Source organism: Halichoerus grypus, chromosome 12 (genome assembly GCF_964656455.1).
Source record: "Halichoerus grypus chromosome 12, mHalGry1.hap1.1, whole genome shotgun sequence".
NCBI lineage: Eukaryota > Metazoa > Chordata > Mammalia > Carnivora > Phocidae > Halichoerus > Halichoerus grypus.
In genome coordinates this window covers 75,271,760-75,286,726 of record NC_135723.1, presented here as the reverse complement: position 1 = coordinate 75,286,726, position 14,967 = coordinate 75,271,760, and the positions used below count along the sequence as shown (strand labels likewise).

The window sequence follows — 14,967 nt, the reverse complement described above, 5'->3', positions numbered from 1 at the left end:
TGTAATCACATAATTTCTACCAAAAATAAAATAAGTGAAAGGCACGGATGGTACCCTGTCTTCCCTGGAACCATCTCTATCAATTGTCCAATATTCTGTTGAAAAAAGAAAAAAGCAAAATCCTATGATGGGTATTTCTAAGGTTGTTTTGATTCCTCCTACCTCCCCTACCCCAATTACTCAGCAGAAAAGGAAAGAATGTCAGTATTTGTCAAGTGTCCCCATGTGACAGACACCTTATGTGTAGGATCTAATTTAACTTTGCAATGATGCTAGCATGTAGGTGTTACTTACCTAAGTTGCATATGAGACTACTGGAAATGAAGTGAACTGCCCAAGGGCACGTGGCTAATTGAACATCAGAACTAGGATTTGAATCTGCCTGTTTGATTCTAAAACCTGTGCAGTATCCTCAACATCTCAGTGCAGTAAGTGCATGCTGGAATTCACACAGCTCTGATAGAGATCTCGAATTCGTTTAAGCATCTTTTTTTTTTTTTTCTCACCTGTATTTTCATTACTGTGCTGTTGGCAGATTTTTTAATGGGGAGAGCGGATAATGCAGAGACTCCACTAAGGAAACTTTCCAAAAAAGTAATTAATAACATGTAATTAAAAACTGTACATGTGTTTAAGTATCTATTTTGCCTTTTCATTTTCCCAGCTTATTTAGTTCTAAAAGCAGAGTTATTGAAATAAACTTTTCAGTGTATACAAACATTCTCTCAAGGAAAATGTCCCTTGCTCTTGAAAATATTTTTGTTGGAGCAACATAGAAAGGTACCACAGAAGCCTATTTGAACAAATTACTTGAATCAGCAGCTCTTACAGACACAGTCTGAAAGATTCTTGAATTCAGTTATACATTTTAAAAGGAGACCTAAGGGGCGTCTGGGTGGCTCAGCTGTTAAGCATCTGCCTTCAGCTCAGGTTATGATCCCAGAGTCCTGGGATCGAGCCCCTCATCAGGCTCCCTGCTCCGCGGGAAGCCTGTTTCTCCCTCTCCCACTCCCCCTGCTTGTGTTCCCCTCTCGCTGTGTCTCTCTGTGTCAAATAAATAAATAAAATCTTTAAATAAATAAATAAATAAATAAATAAATAAAAGGAGACCTAACATTTCAGGGTTCCAGCCCTGTTTGGAGGCATATCTTAAACAAACATTTATTGTACACTACTGTTTTCTGACTATGACTGTAGTTCTTAAAATGTTGAAACAATGAACTTACCTTTGCACAGGACACATACATAATCTTTCCCAGGAGTTATTTGGGCTGGGGATTAGATAGAATTTCATTGTCTATTACTTCCATAAAATTCAGGTTAAAAAAAAAACTAACATTATATAATACAATGTTTGCTTCTAAATGCTTCCTGGAGGGGGCAATGAAGGAGGAAAATAGTAACATTTTTGGTAGATAGGAACATTTTATTAAAAATTGGTTCTAACAGAGATGGATCATAGCTGGAGGAAAATATATGTGCAGATATGTGTTTAATCTATACCCTCAATTGCGACAATTTGAAGCCTTTGTAAATATATCGATACATACTTACATGCACAGATACGTAATTATACATATATGCATTTATTCACATATACATATAAAATTGATGAGTTTTTATTTGGTTTATTTTCAGAAACTAATAGTCCACAAAAGCACTGAAAGTGAGCTACAGCCATCTTAGCTATTCAAAGGATGTTTTTTAACCCCCATCGTCATCAGACATTTACAGGTAAATATATTTTGATTCAATGTTTTCTTCTATACAAGCACAATAAAGAGAGCATATTTTTTATTCCAATAATTGAAATGTGTTGTTAAAAATAATTCATATTTTTATTCTCATCTTGCAGTATTTTTGACTCATTGTATTTGTTTATAATTTCTATATTATATGACATTGGCCATAGAAACATTTTTCTAGATATGTCTCTTCAAGCAAAAGAAACAAAAGCAAAATTAAACTATTGGTACTACATCAAAATAAAAAGCTTTTGCACAAGTAAGGAAACTGTCAGCAAAGCAAAAAGGCAACCTACTGAATGAGAGAAGATATTTGCAAAAAATATAAGAACTTATTCAACTCAACACTGAAAAACCCCAAATAATCTGATTGACAATGAGCAGAGGATCTGAATAGACATTTATCCAAAGAAGACGTACATATGGTCAACAGACACATGAAAAGATGCTCAACATGTGTCAAAACGGCTAATATCAAAAAGAAGAGATAACAAGTGTTGGTGGGATGTGGTGAAAAAGGAACTCTTGTGGACTGTTGGTGGAAATGTAAATTGGTGCAGCCACTGTGCGAAACAGTATGGAGGTTCGTCAAATTAAAAATAGAATTAATTACCATATAATCCAGTAATTCCACTACTGGGTATTTACCCAAAGAAAGTGAAAACACAAATTTGATATATGCATCCCTATGTTTATTGCAGCATTATTTACAATAGCCAAGATATGGAAGCAACCCAAGGGTCCACTGACAAATGAATGGATAAAGAAGAGGTGTATATGTATCACACATATATTACACAGCCATAGAAAAGAATGAAATCTTGCCATTTGCAACAACATGGATAGACCTACAGGGTATACTGCTAAGTGAAATAAGTCAGAGAAAGACAAATCCTGTATGATTTCACTCATATTTGGAATTTAAGAAACAGAACAAACGAACAAAGAAAAAAAGATACCAACCAAAAAACAGACTCTTAAAAATAGAGAGCAAACTGGTGGTTACCAGAAGGGAGGTGGGTGGGGGGATGGGTGAAACAGATAAAGGAAATCAAGAGTACATTTATCTTGCTGAGCACTGAGTAATGTATAGAGTTGTCGAATCATTGTTTTGTACACCTGAATCTAATACAATACTGTATATTATATTTCAATAAAATTTTTTTAATTTTAAAAATTCATGTCTCTTCCCCACCTTGCTGTATTTTTAACTCATTGTAAAGACTCAGTATATATTTGTGTAGCTGAGCTTTGATCTTGTATTTTGCAACAGCTGTGCACAAATTACAATCCTTTCTACTCTAATCAGATCCACTAAGTCTAAGTGTTTAGAATTAACTTTGTGTATTGCATGAATTACCTTTATCATATAGAGGGATTTATTTTAAATATATTGAATTCGAAAACTTCAAAACATTCATAGTTGTTTTTCTTTTTTTTTTTTTTTTTTTACCTTCTGGAAAGGGTAAAGGAAAGAACATCATCTTTTATTGAATACCTGCTAGTGCTGTTCAGGTACCATACATAAATATTATCATAGAGTCATAATATTGTTCATATGCCAGTAGCCAGCGCTAGTATTACCAGTCCCTATTAAAACCAGGAGAACTTGCTTTATCTTATTCATTTCAGTGGATCTTGGATTGCAGACTAGACTTCCAAATAGTTACTGGCTATTTTGTTAATTTCATATTAGAGAATCATGGATTTTAGAGCAGAATTCAAATAACTATGGCTTGAATTTTCTTTGTACAGTCTCATTAGGTATTTATTCAGCAGAGGCTTATATTCCTTGACACTAGGGGTAACTCGGTACCTCCTGAGGTCATCATCCCACCTACGAACCAGTATGTCTCTAAGAAAATTCTTTCTAATAAAGAGCGGGAATCTTCTCCTTCTAAAATCCGTCCGCTGGTTCTGAATTAATTCCCTGGGGCCATGCAGAAGCTATCCAACAATTATTTGCTAGCATATTAGTTTCCTAAGTAGGGTTGCTGTAACAAAGTACCACAAACCACAAACCGGATAGCTTATAACAGTAGATTTTTGTTCTCTTCCATTTCTGCCCTGTTGCATGGGCCACTCTCTCTCTGAAGATTCTGGGAGAAAATCTGTTGCATGCCCTTCTCTTAGCTTCTGGTGTTGCCAGCAATTTTTGGCATTTCTTAGCTAATAGATGCATCACATCCTTTTTTGCCTCCATCATTAAACAGTATTTCTCTGTGAATCTGTGCCTGTGTTTCTCTTCTTATAAGGACACCATTCATATTGGATTAGGGTTCATCCTACTCATATCACCCTAACAATAACATCTACAAAGACCCTATTTCTAAGTAATATCATGTTCAGAGATATCATGGGTTAGGACTTCTACATATCTTTTAGGGGACATAATTCATCTCATAACACTGAGCATCTACTCTGTTCCAGAGTTGGAATTAGTAACTAAAGAACATAAAGAGGGAAGAAAAAGATGAAATAACTGCACTCTGAAGGATCTCGGTCTAGTCAGAAAAAGGTCCATAAAGAATTAGTACATGTTCAGGGGTACCTGGCTGGCTCAGTCGGAGGGGCATGCAACTCTTGATCTTGCGGTCCTGGGTTCAAGCCCCACATTGGGTGTAGAGATTACTTACATAAATAAATAAACTTGAAAAAAGAAGAATTAATACATGTCTATAAAGTGGGTGAGAACAAAAATGCTGAGAACAGAAGAAGCGACCCACCCTAATTAGGCAGGTAGAGCAAGGCTTCATGGAGGTTACTTCTTGTTTTTTTCCATTAATTTTCTGCTTGATTATAAAACAAATTCATATTCAGTGTAGATCATTAGAAAATATGAAAAGCATAAAACAAATAAAAATCTTAAACTTTAACTCAAGGATAGAATAGTTACTATTTTAGTGAACATTTTTCAGTATTTTCTCTATGCATGTATAAAAACTTCCATAAAAAATGAAATTGCTATAATGTTCTATAAACAATTTTTTTCTGTTTAATAGGATGTCAAACATTTTTTCACTTCATAAGATATTCTAGAATATTTTTTGAGTTACATAATAGTCCGTTTTGCAAATGGATTACAACTTATTTAAACTGTGTTTACAGAACCATAAATATATTTTAAAATCTCTTATTCTTAAACTTATGATGGTGATTTTCATCACATAAGAAAAATTTCCCATATCTTCCAGAAAAGTATCTTTAATTTACATTCTCACCATCAGAGAATCTATTTCTCCATCTTATCATCCACATTGTACATTTTAAAACTTGGCCACTTGATGGGTGAAAATGTATATCTTGATTTAATTTTCATGTCTTTGGTTTTTAGTGAGGAAAATTTTTTTTATATATTTATTGACTATTTCTATTTTGCTTTTGTGAATTTTCCTAAAGATAAGCTTCATGAAGGTAAATACTATATCTCTCATTTTACTACTGTATTCTAGTTCCCAGTACAGTAATGGATATATAGTTGTTACTTAGTAAATATTTATTGAATGCATTCAGACATTACTTGATTTTTCCCATGTTTTTATCAGTGTATTTTTATTTTTCTTATTGACTAGTAAGTGCTCTATATATTTTAAATATATTTAACTTCCCACTTATATCAAGAATATTTTCCCCACATTGTTTGCCATTTAATTTTTGTTAATTAAAATTGTTCCCATTTCTGTGTAGAAAATCAAGTAATATTTTCTTCATGCATTGTGTCTTTGGTGCTTGCTAAATAAGGCTTTCTGCATGCCAAGATTATGTAACTAACTATTCATCAGTGGTTATAAGAAGCAATTCAGGAAGTAATGGTTAAATTCTGTTTTCTTTGAAACTCTTAATCAGTGGTATTGTAGCATTATTTCCAAAGTATTTTGAAATTCCAAATTTCATTATATAAAAATGATAATGGAAAATTATAGCAACAATAATAATTCTGAAGCTAAGAATTATTGTTAAGCAATGAATATGTGTTATCTTAAAAAATCACAACCCTAGTATTATTATCATCATCATCATCATCATCATCATCATCATCATCTCTGCTTTACAGCTGAGGAAACTGAGGATAAGAGAAGTAAATGAAACGCATTTATATATGAGTTGGTTTCTGAAACAGTGTTTTGGGTTTTTTTAAAGATTTTATTTATTTATTTGTCAAAGAGAGAGAGGGAACAGAAGCAGGGCGAGCAGCAGGCAGAGGGAGAAGTAGGCTCCCTGCCGAGCAGGGAGCCTGATGCGGGGCTCCATCCCAGGACCCTGGGATCATGACCTGAGCCGAAGGCAGGTACTTAACCCACTGAGCCACCCAGGGATCCCTGAAACAGTGCTTTCTGATTGTTACATCAAAACATACTGCTTTAATTATTTTAGCTGTACCATGTGCACATCAGGTGGAAGAATGGGCCAGCTTCCTAAATAGAGGTTTCTGCTTCATGTATTCTCCATACACAATTTAGCCTAGCCCCTCATTTCTCATGTTTTTGCTCAATACTGTCTTTCTAGTTGGAATAGTGGCTTAAGAACTCTGAGGGATATAGTCAAAGCTGTTTTTGAGTATTGTGGAGACTTCAACAAAAGAGATCCTTGGAGGTGTGTTCCCATGGGAAACATCTTGAATCTCCTATACTTCTTGTGATATCAGCTACCTTCAGGGAGGAAAGTGGCAAGTTATTAATGATGTCTTTTCTCCGCTTGGACCTACTTGCACTATATCTAGCAGACACCCTTAGCTATTCTAGCTTGTATAAGGTATTTCTGTTTTTGTATTTTTTCATCATTTCAATAAGGATATGGGTGTAGAATAGGAAGTTAGATATTTATTTAGAAACCCATGAGGATCTTTAAAGGATGAGTAAATGTCCTTTTAGGGAGAAGAGAGGTGTAAGACATTCTAGGTAGGAAAATTATTCATAGAAAATGTAGAAGTAAGAAAGAAGCTGTCTGGAACTGGTGTGGTTGCAATTAGAAAGACATAAAGTAGGAAAGGTAGTTTGAAATCAGATTGTGCAGGATTCTGTATGCAGTTTTTGTTCTTTTTGTTCTTCGGTTTTGTTCTTTTAAGAGACCAGGAGCCGTCAGAATATTCTCTCTACAAATGACAATCCTTCCAACACATGACGTTGCTAACATATTTCCCTTGAGATTGTTTTCTACAAACTAATAAACTAATATGCCCAGTTTCTTTTCTCCTCGGGTAGCATAATTGTTTGATTTTAAAATTTTTTTGATAGTTCTCCTGTGAACATACTTCAGTTTATCTGTGGCAGCTACTAAGTATACTTTATAATGTTTCCTTTTGCATTTTTAAAATGCTGCTTTCACACGTATGATACCTTGAAAACACAGGCTTTTTTTTTTTTTTTTTTTTGAAAACACAGGCTTTATCACTTTCCTCTTTTTTATTCTTTCCTACCACCACACACATAATACCTCCCAACACATGCAAAATACTGGAATCATCTTATTAACTGAGTAGAGACTTTATTATTTTTGGGTGAAAAAAGTGATTAATTGTTAGTGTCAACAATCAATTTGTATTTGGTAGTAATGCTGCAGACCTCTTGTTCTCTCTCTCTCCCTCCCTCTCTGTCTCTCTCCAACAATGTATCAGCATGTTTGTTTCTTATTTCGTGTCTGAAATGAAGTCCAAAGATCAAAAGTAGGAGACAGCTAAGCTCTCAATCAGGGGCCTGTTAATTAGATACTAACTTCTAAAATTTCCCCAATTTTTTTACCTGAATGCAAAAGAATAATTTATTTGGAAACTGTTCATATCTTATTCTATGGTTTTCTTGAAGCTGGTTTGCTGGTTTTATAATAGAGCTGAACCATTGCCATACTTCCATTAAACCAAAAATAGAAAAAAAAAAAAAGGCAGAGTAAATGTTTCCTACTTGTTATATCCCTTAAGTTTGTCCAGCCATGCAGAGTATCTTTAATGGCATTATTGTTAGCTTGGAATGCTGTGCAAACAACCTTTGCACATACACCAACTTAAATAGGAAAAAAACAATGGCTAACTGTGATACAAAAAAAGGTGGGGTAATAGTATACACACCCTGAATAGTTTAAGCAAATTTCCTGAAAGTTAGCCAATGGAAATTTGGAATACTGTCTAATTGTCTAAGACTACCATTCCTGTTCTGAGGTAAAATGTACCATATTAGACACTGTTAAAGTGATCTTGTATGGAAATACATGAATCAAGAATTTGAATTTAAAAAAGAGTCCCTTGGGGCGTCTGGGTGGCTCAGTCGTTAAGCGTCTGCCTTCAGCTCAGGTCATGATCCCGGGGTCCTGGGATCGAGCCCCGCATCGGGCTCCCTGCTCGGCGGGAAGCCTGCTTCTCCCTCTCTCACTCCCCCTGCTTGTGTTCCCTCTCTCACTGTGTCTCTCTCTATCAAATAAATAAAATCTTTAAAAAAATAAAAAATAAAAATAAATAAAATAAAAAAGAGTCCCTTTATGACAAAGTAGTGGGGAAAAACAGACTATGGGAATACTTAAGTCTTCCATAGCAAAAGATGGCTCCTTGATATTTAACGTCATCTCTAACTGTTTATGAGGGATACCGTGTGGGTATATGGGGGTGAGGATGTGTCTTTTGGCAGACATCTCAGGTATGCTGCTCTACCATGTTCAGTGGACAGCATCATTTCTGATAATGAATTTGTTAAGCAAGCAAATGATTATATCAGAAACAATAATAAGAAGCCCTTCAAAACATACCTAAACTTGATGAAATCTAAATTTTAACAAAAACATAGATGTTTGTGATTATAATTGGATATGAAAATGAAAGTATTTAATGAAAGCCTCAGCTTTGGCTGAAGCCTTCCTTACAAGAATATGCAGAGTACTCCCATTTTTTAAAATGAGGTATGAGAGTACCATATGGGACTTGCAAAGGAGGTGGTCAAAAGCTAGGTTTGTGTAGGTCTTTACCCATGGTGAAGGGATACAAGGGCAGGCATGGAGATTAGAAGAGGGTTTATGGGGAGAGCTATCAGAAAACTGTGAGTCCTCTCCCCTCTGCCTCTTTATTATGCTCAGGAAAATAGGCATCCAAGTAACCACTCAGAAAGCTTGGCACATGTCCCTTGCCACTTGGAAGGCGTAGTGGACACTGTCTCAGGCCAGACAAATTAAAGGGTAAGAAGCTGACTGTGGCTGGCTGGCTGCCCTGATGGTGGAATTGAGAGAAACCGATACATTGGTGCAGTCTGTTCTTCCAGAATTTCTTAGGGGCAAAGAATGTGAGATAGTTTCTCACAGACCAGTGAGGGAAAGGAGAGATAGAGCAGAGCAGGTGGGGTAGCTTTACCTTTTCTCCAACAAGATTCTCTGAAGAGAGAAGCTGGAGGCCTACTGTGGAGCTCTAGGGACTGAGGTAGGCAATCAACCAGAGGCGACGCTTTGCCCTACACCACAGGAACTTTGGAGAAGTGCTCCCCAGCAATGGACTTCTCTCCAAAGAACCTTAAAAAGCATCCCAAAAAAGAACGAGAGCTTTAAACACCTGCCAAGCCTGGAGAATATCATCTCCAGTTCTTTATGACAGTATATGATGAATAAAATCTTTCCTGCTACTTCAACTCCCTAAACCCTTCCAGCTCCACCTTGGGAGAAGTCAGAAACCATGGATTAGCAAGCTGGAGGAAAAGAGGTGGAAGCATAAGACAGAAACATAAATAAAGCTGCTATTCCTTTGAACAGATATGATCTAGGGAGGAGAAGATTTGGTATAAATAGAGTTGGAAGTTTTTACAATTACATAGGATTGGTCATTTTAATATTAGAACTGTGATTTAGGGGACTAACCTGACCAGAGGTTACTCTGAGGGTGACCAAAACAGTCAACAGTACCTTCCCTAAAGTGCATCTTTTAAAGCGAGGGAAGAACCAAGCCTGCAGAATGGGTTTGAATGGGCAGAGGTTTTCTGGTTGCACACTTGAGTCCTTCTTGTTCAGTGTTTGTGATTAGCTGTCTACCTCTCCCCAAAACCCTCTAGGTTCCAGATACGAGGCCAGTTGGCTCCCGTTGTTAACTTTATTCTAGGCCCAAGAAAAAAAAGGACCCTTCATCCCAACATATTTCAGTTGTTCAGGATCCATTTACTTCATTGCTGGCCCCTCTAACCTTATACCTTGAACCTTGTTTTAATAGTCAGCATTTTGCATCCTTCCTTGTCACAAAGCCTCCATCTTGTTTTCCAACTCTGAGTTCAGTTTTCAATTTGCATCTGACATCGTCCAGCTATTCTTCCCATGGCCTGAGCTCTAGTCCCCTGCTTGGAGTCCCACCACACGTTGCCAATCCACCTGCCAGCCCTCCTTGATCCCAGACTCCCTCAGGCTGTGTAGAGCTTGCCTACTGGGATCTCCTACTCACTCACTCACAGACCTCCCTGAAGCAGAATTCCTGCCCAGACTTCTCCCTGCCTCTGGCTCTTTGCTTCATATCATTGCTGAAACAGACTCCTTTTGCCTATGAAGAGCCTCTCTGATATTCTTTTCTTTCTACTGAGAAAAGCCCCACTTACTGTCCCATTCCAATGGGCCTACCTCATCTCCTGGCCCAAGAACCCCTTATGGATCAGGCCTGGGTCCCTTCAGTCTTCTTAGACTTGGGTTAAGTCCATGGAGAGCATGTTCCTCAATTTTAAAATATTTATTTAGTGAATCCTCTAGTCTGGGTGTTTTGAAATAACAAAGAAACATATCCTTGAGTACCTTATGTAAGGAAAACCCATTTGTACAATTCTTAAATCGATGAAAGAAAGTTTAAAGTACTTTTAAAAATCCATTTCCTTCTTAATTGCTCTTACACTTTTCTATGTCTTTCTCACCTGAACCTCCTGAATGACAATTCTAGCAGGGAAAGGCCTTTTTGGTAATCCCACACTAATTTACCAGGCTACCAAGATAGTAAGCCTCTTCCAAATCCAGGGGTACATCACGCAGCAATGCCACCTTGTAGAACATGTTTACCAAGATACCTCGGTTTTATTGTGCACTTCGATTTGTGGGAACCCATATTCATGATTTATTACCTACACCAACTTGATCAGCAGGAAGAGCAATAGATCCGTAACACTGAGGATGTTGTCAAGAAGGTAGGCTTGGATTTATACATTTATATAAAGCAAACTCTCTTTCTTTGTTCCCTCTTTCTGCTCCATCCAGATTCCCATTCAGTACTACCCTTGTGGCAGTTGTGGGGTGAAGTCTACCCTAGAACCATAATCCACATCCTGGTTATGATGTCATTTTAATGAAAAATGTAGAACAATATAAATTCTTTTTTAAAAAAATAAAACATTTTACCCTTTTTAAAATAGTTATGACTTCATTTAATCCTTACAATTTACACTCAAGTTTAAAGCAGGCACAAGGATCAATAGTGCCATTTTACAAGGGTATGAGTGACACCAAAAAGTTAAAGGATTTGACCAAACTTAAATAGTTGGTGAAGTTAGGTAAGCCCTTGGTCTCCCAACTCCCAGCCCAGCATCCTTTCCTTTATATGCCAGCCCTTATCCTTATTAGTTCTATTCTTTTTTTAGTGAGGTACAATTTGACATTTAAGGTTATATTTGTTTCAAGTGTACAACCTACTAATTCCATATTTGTATATATTGCAAAATGATCGCTATCATAAGTCTGGTTAGCATTCTTCACCATACATAGTTACAAAAACTTAGCATTCTTCACCATACATAGTTACAAAAACTTTTGTGATGACATCTTTTAAGATCTAGAAAATTATTAATTCTAATGATTAGGTTTGGTTGCAAGTGATAGGAAAAGCAAAAAAATTGTGGTTTAAACAAGACACAATTGGAGGGGCACCTGGATGGTGCGGTCAGTTAAGTGTCTGATTCTTGGTTTCGGCTCAGGTCGTGATTTCAGGGTCGTGAGATTGAGCCCTGCATTGGGCTCTGCGCTCAGTGTGGAGTCTTCTTGAGATTCTTTCTCCCTCTCCTTCTGCCCCTCATGCTTATACTCTCTCTCTCTCTCAAACAAAAAAATAAATCTTAAAAAAAAAAAGAGAAACAAGACAGAATTTGATCATTTCTTTGCTATCCTCAAAACCTGGCTTTCCAAGATGACTGCTCAAGTTCCAGTCATGAGGTCTACAGTCTAACTAACCATAATGATAAGGAAGATTAGGGACAGAACACATTTTTCCCCTTTAAGGACATTTTCTAGAAATCATACAGGACATTTTTGCTAAATTCCATTGGCCAGAATTTAATAACATGACCCTAGTTAGCTTCAAGGGAGGCTGGGAAGTATAACCTTTATTCAAGGTGGTCATGCTTTGATAAATCTGTAGGTTCTATTACTGAGGAAGAAAAAGAGAGGATATTGAGGTAACGACTAGCAGCGCCTACCACAACTTTGCATTTTATTGGCAGAAGTCTGTTTTCCTTAGATTACTTTTTTATTTATATCTACTTGTTTCTGAAATACTGTGAGATTTTTAGATCTTTCATTTTATACCTATGAACTGAGTACCCATAAATGTCAATAATGATAGAATTATTTTAAAATTTTATCTTCACCCTAATTAATCTTTAATGTGACATCTTGCTTGGGTTTTAACTAAGAGGATACTGAATAAACATTTTCTTTGATTTGTTTATCATACAAAGCATGGTATTAAATACTCAGATATATTGATTAATAAAATATATTATGCCACCACTTGGATCAATCCCTCCTCATTACTCATTTGGACTCTTACTAATCAAACATCTCAAACTCTTCCTCTTAAATCTGTTGAAAATATCACTGCTGACATAATTTCCCTGGACTGCAGCTATGATAATGTCACTCTCCATGTAAACACCTTAATGAGTTCCCATTTCCTATAGAATAAATCCAAAGTTTTTAGCCTGGAATTTACCACGTCCCACAATATTATTCAAACCTTAATCTTTAGATTTTTCTTAGTGGAAATATTCCCTATATCCCATAAGTGTCTGATACTTTTATTCATATCTCTAACTTTGCTCCTAAAGTTTTGGGCTAAGTACCTCCGCATATGTCCCTTGCACCTTTCCTCCCCCACATATCTTCTTCTACATATTTTATCATTGTTCAGGGACTATGAAACGCCACCTCCTTCATGAAGTTCTGGCCTAACACTTATTTTGCTTAAACTTACTACTATGGGTTGAGTTTTAAGGAATTTATGCATCTCTTACTCTCTTATCACATCATACATTTATTAAATAAACTTTAAAAATTTTAATTCACCCCAGGGTACTTTGTAGATAAAGTATATACACTAAGTATTTATTGAATGAATGAATAACAATGTTTTGGCTTTGTCTACAAGTTAGGGCTCCTTGGAAACACCTCGTAAGAGATGAAGAAACATAATTGGGCTCTAATTTTTTACTTCCAGTTTAAATCTAGTACCAGACAATAGGAAGTGAATGGTATTACTACTTGACACCAAATGAATAATTCACAAGCTAATTCAGAATCAGTCTAATGTCTTTTGCAAGAAAAACAATAGCAACAAACACATTACAAATCCCACATATTTTCTTCTTACAAATAGTGTATCTTTATAAGTCATGCCATTCCTTTAGCACAATAGTTTAAATTTATAGACAAATATTTTCTCAACAATTTTTAAAAAAGAAAAAAGTGGGTACTGTAAATTTGGACCAATTTGATTAACATCAAATTTGGGCAGCATTCGGAACAGATAATTTGAACTGATAACTTGTGAGTACTTAGAATAATAGAATGTGGTGTCCATCAGAAGCCATAAATTATAAGTTACAACAAATTAGATTTGCTGCTTCTTTTGATAGGGTTATCATAATGGAAAATCGAGGAAACATTATGTACCAAGGATATCTTGATTTCTTTTTTTTAGTTATTTAATAGTGTTCTTTACTAATATAGAAATAATATTATAAAAAGCAATAAGAGAAACAAATATTACCCCCATAGCACCATCTAATGATCATTTCTCTTTATTTTTCCAAGTTTGCTCCAGTTCTTTAATTCATTTATTTATTCACTGACCATTTGTTGAACATCTTCTTTATATTTCATGTAGAATATTTGAATTTTAACAGTTAATTTGACTTTCCAGATATTCATGTGGATAAGATGGTGAGATATGAATTTAATGATAATATGATATGTCTGATTAATTCCCAATTTATCAAATCATACCTAACGAATGTGGATTACTGATTTGGTGTTAACCTGAAAGGATGCTAAAATTTCTATTTTGGGGCCTATTCCTAGTCAATGTGTTCATCATAGTCTTTACTATTGAAAGAAGTAATGATTATCAAATGCACAGATGTACAATTGAGACAAAATTGTAGATGATAGGTAATATCACAGGTGATAAAAACTAGAATTTAACTCTGCTCCCATTTTCACGTCATAAGCCCAAGGAATTGTGTCTACATTATTGATAGTAAAGATATTGATGGAAGCTAATGCTTTCAAAAGAGAACTGATTATGTATCAGCCATGGTGCTAAATTTTACCAATTTTATTCAATCCTCACCAAAAATTTTAGGATGAGACAATCATTTTATAGATGAGGAAACAAAGGTTCAAACTGGTTAGGTAACAAGGTCCCCAGCTTAGTGAGGATCAAAATCAGGATTTCAAGCCTGATCTGCCTATAGAGCCTGTCTTGCTTTTATCCCAAGTTCTTCATAATTAAGTATAATTAGAAAGTTCTTTTTAATTTTTCGGTATTTTCTCCACCTTAACTCATTCTGAAGGGTTTCTGCTATGTCCACACTGTATTTACAGACCTTTAAAATTAAAAACAATGATAGATTCACCACAGAACTTCTTATATATATACATTGATCACTCTAATTACCTCTCCTTCCTTTCTCTCAGGGAATGCTTCTGTAAATTTATTCCTACTCCTTTCTACTCTCCTCAATCCCTCATGGAAGACAATAAGGTCAGTCTGGTTTCTTTAAAGTCTTTGATTACTCACTTTTTAAAAACGACTTAATTTTTAAAAAAAGATTTTATTTGAGAGAGCGAGAGAGAGCTAGAGAGCACGTGCAGGGGGGAGGGGCGATGCAGGGCTCTATCCCAGGACCTATGATCGTGACCTGAGCCAAAGGCAGACACTAACAGACTGAGCCACCCAGGTGCCCCAAAAAGACTTAACTTTTTAAAGCAGCTTTAGATTTGTAGCAAAATTGGGTGG

At 35.8% G+C, this 14,967-nt stretch overlaps 1 long non-coding RNA gene across 24 annotated transcripts in view; it reads left to right on the top strand.

The window, feature by feature from the left end:
• LOC118526129 (uncharacterized) overlaps positions 1–14,967 on the top strand; it is an 87,526-nt gene that overhangs the window by 40,629 nt on the left and 31,930 nt on the right. For 15 of the 24 annotated variants that reach the window (XR_013442844.1, XR_013442839.1, XR_013442837.1 and 12 more), the window contains 2 exons: positions 1,639–1,734; positions 1,913–3,159. This is a non-coding gene — a long non-coding RNA (uncharacterized LOC118526129). Of the gene's footprint in view, positions 1–1,638; positions 1,735–1,855; positions 3,160–14,645; positions 14,713–14,967 lie in introns of those variants that run through there. The other 9 variants (XR_013442832.1, XR_013442834.1, XR_013442833.1 and 6 more) reach the window with 4 other exon arrangements.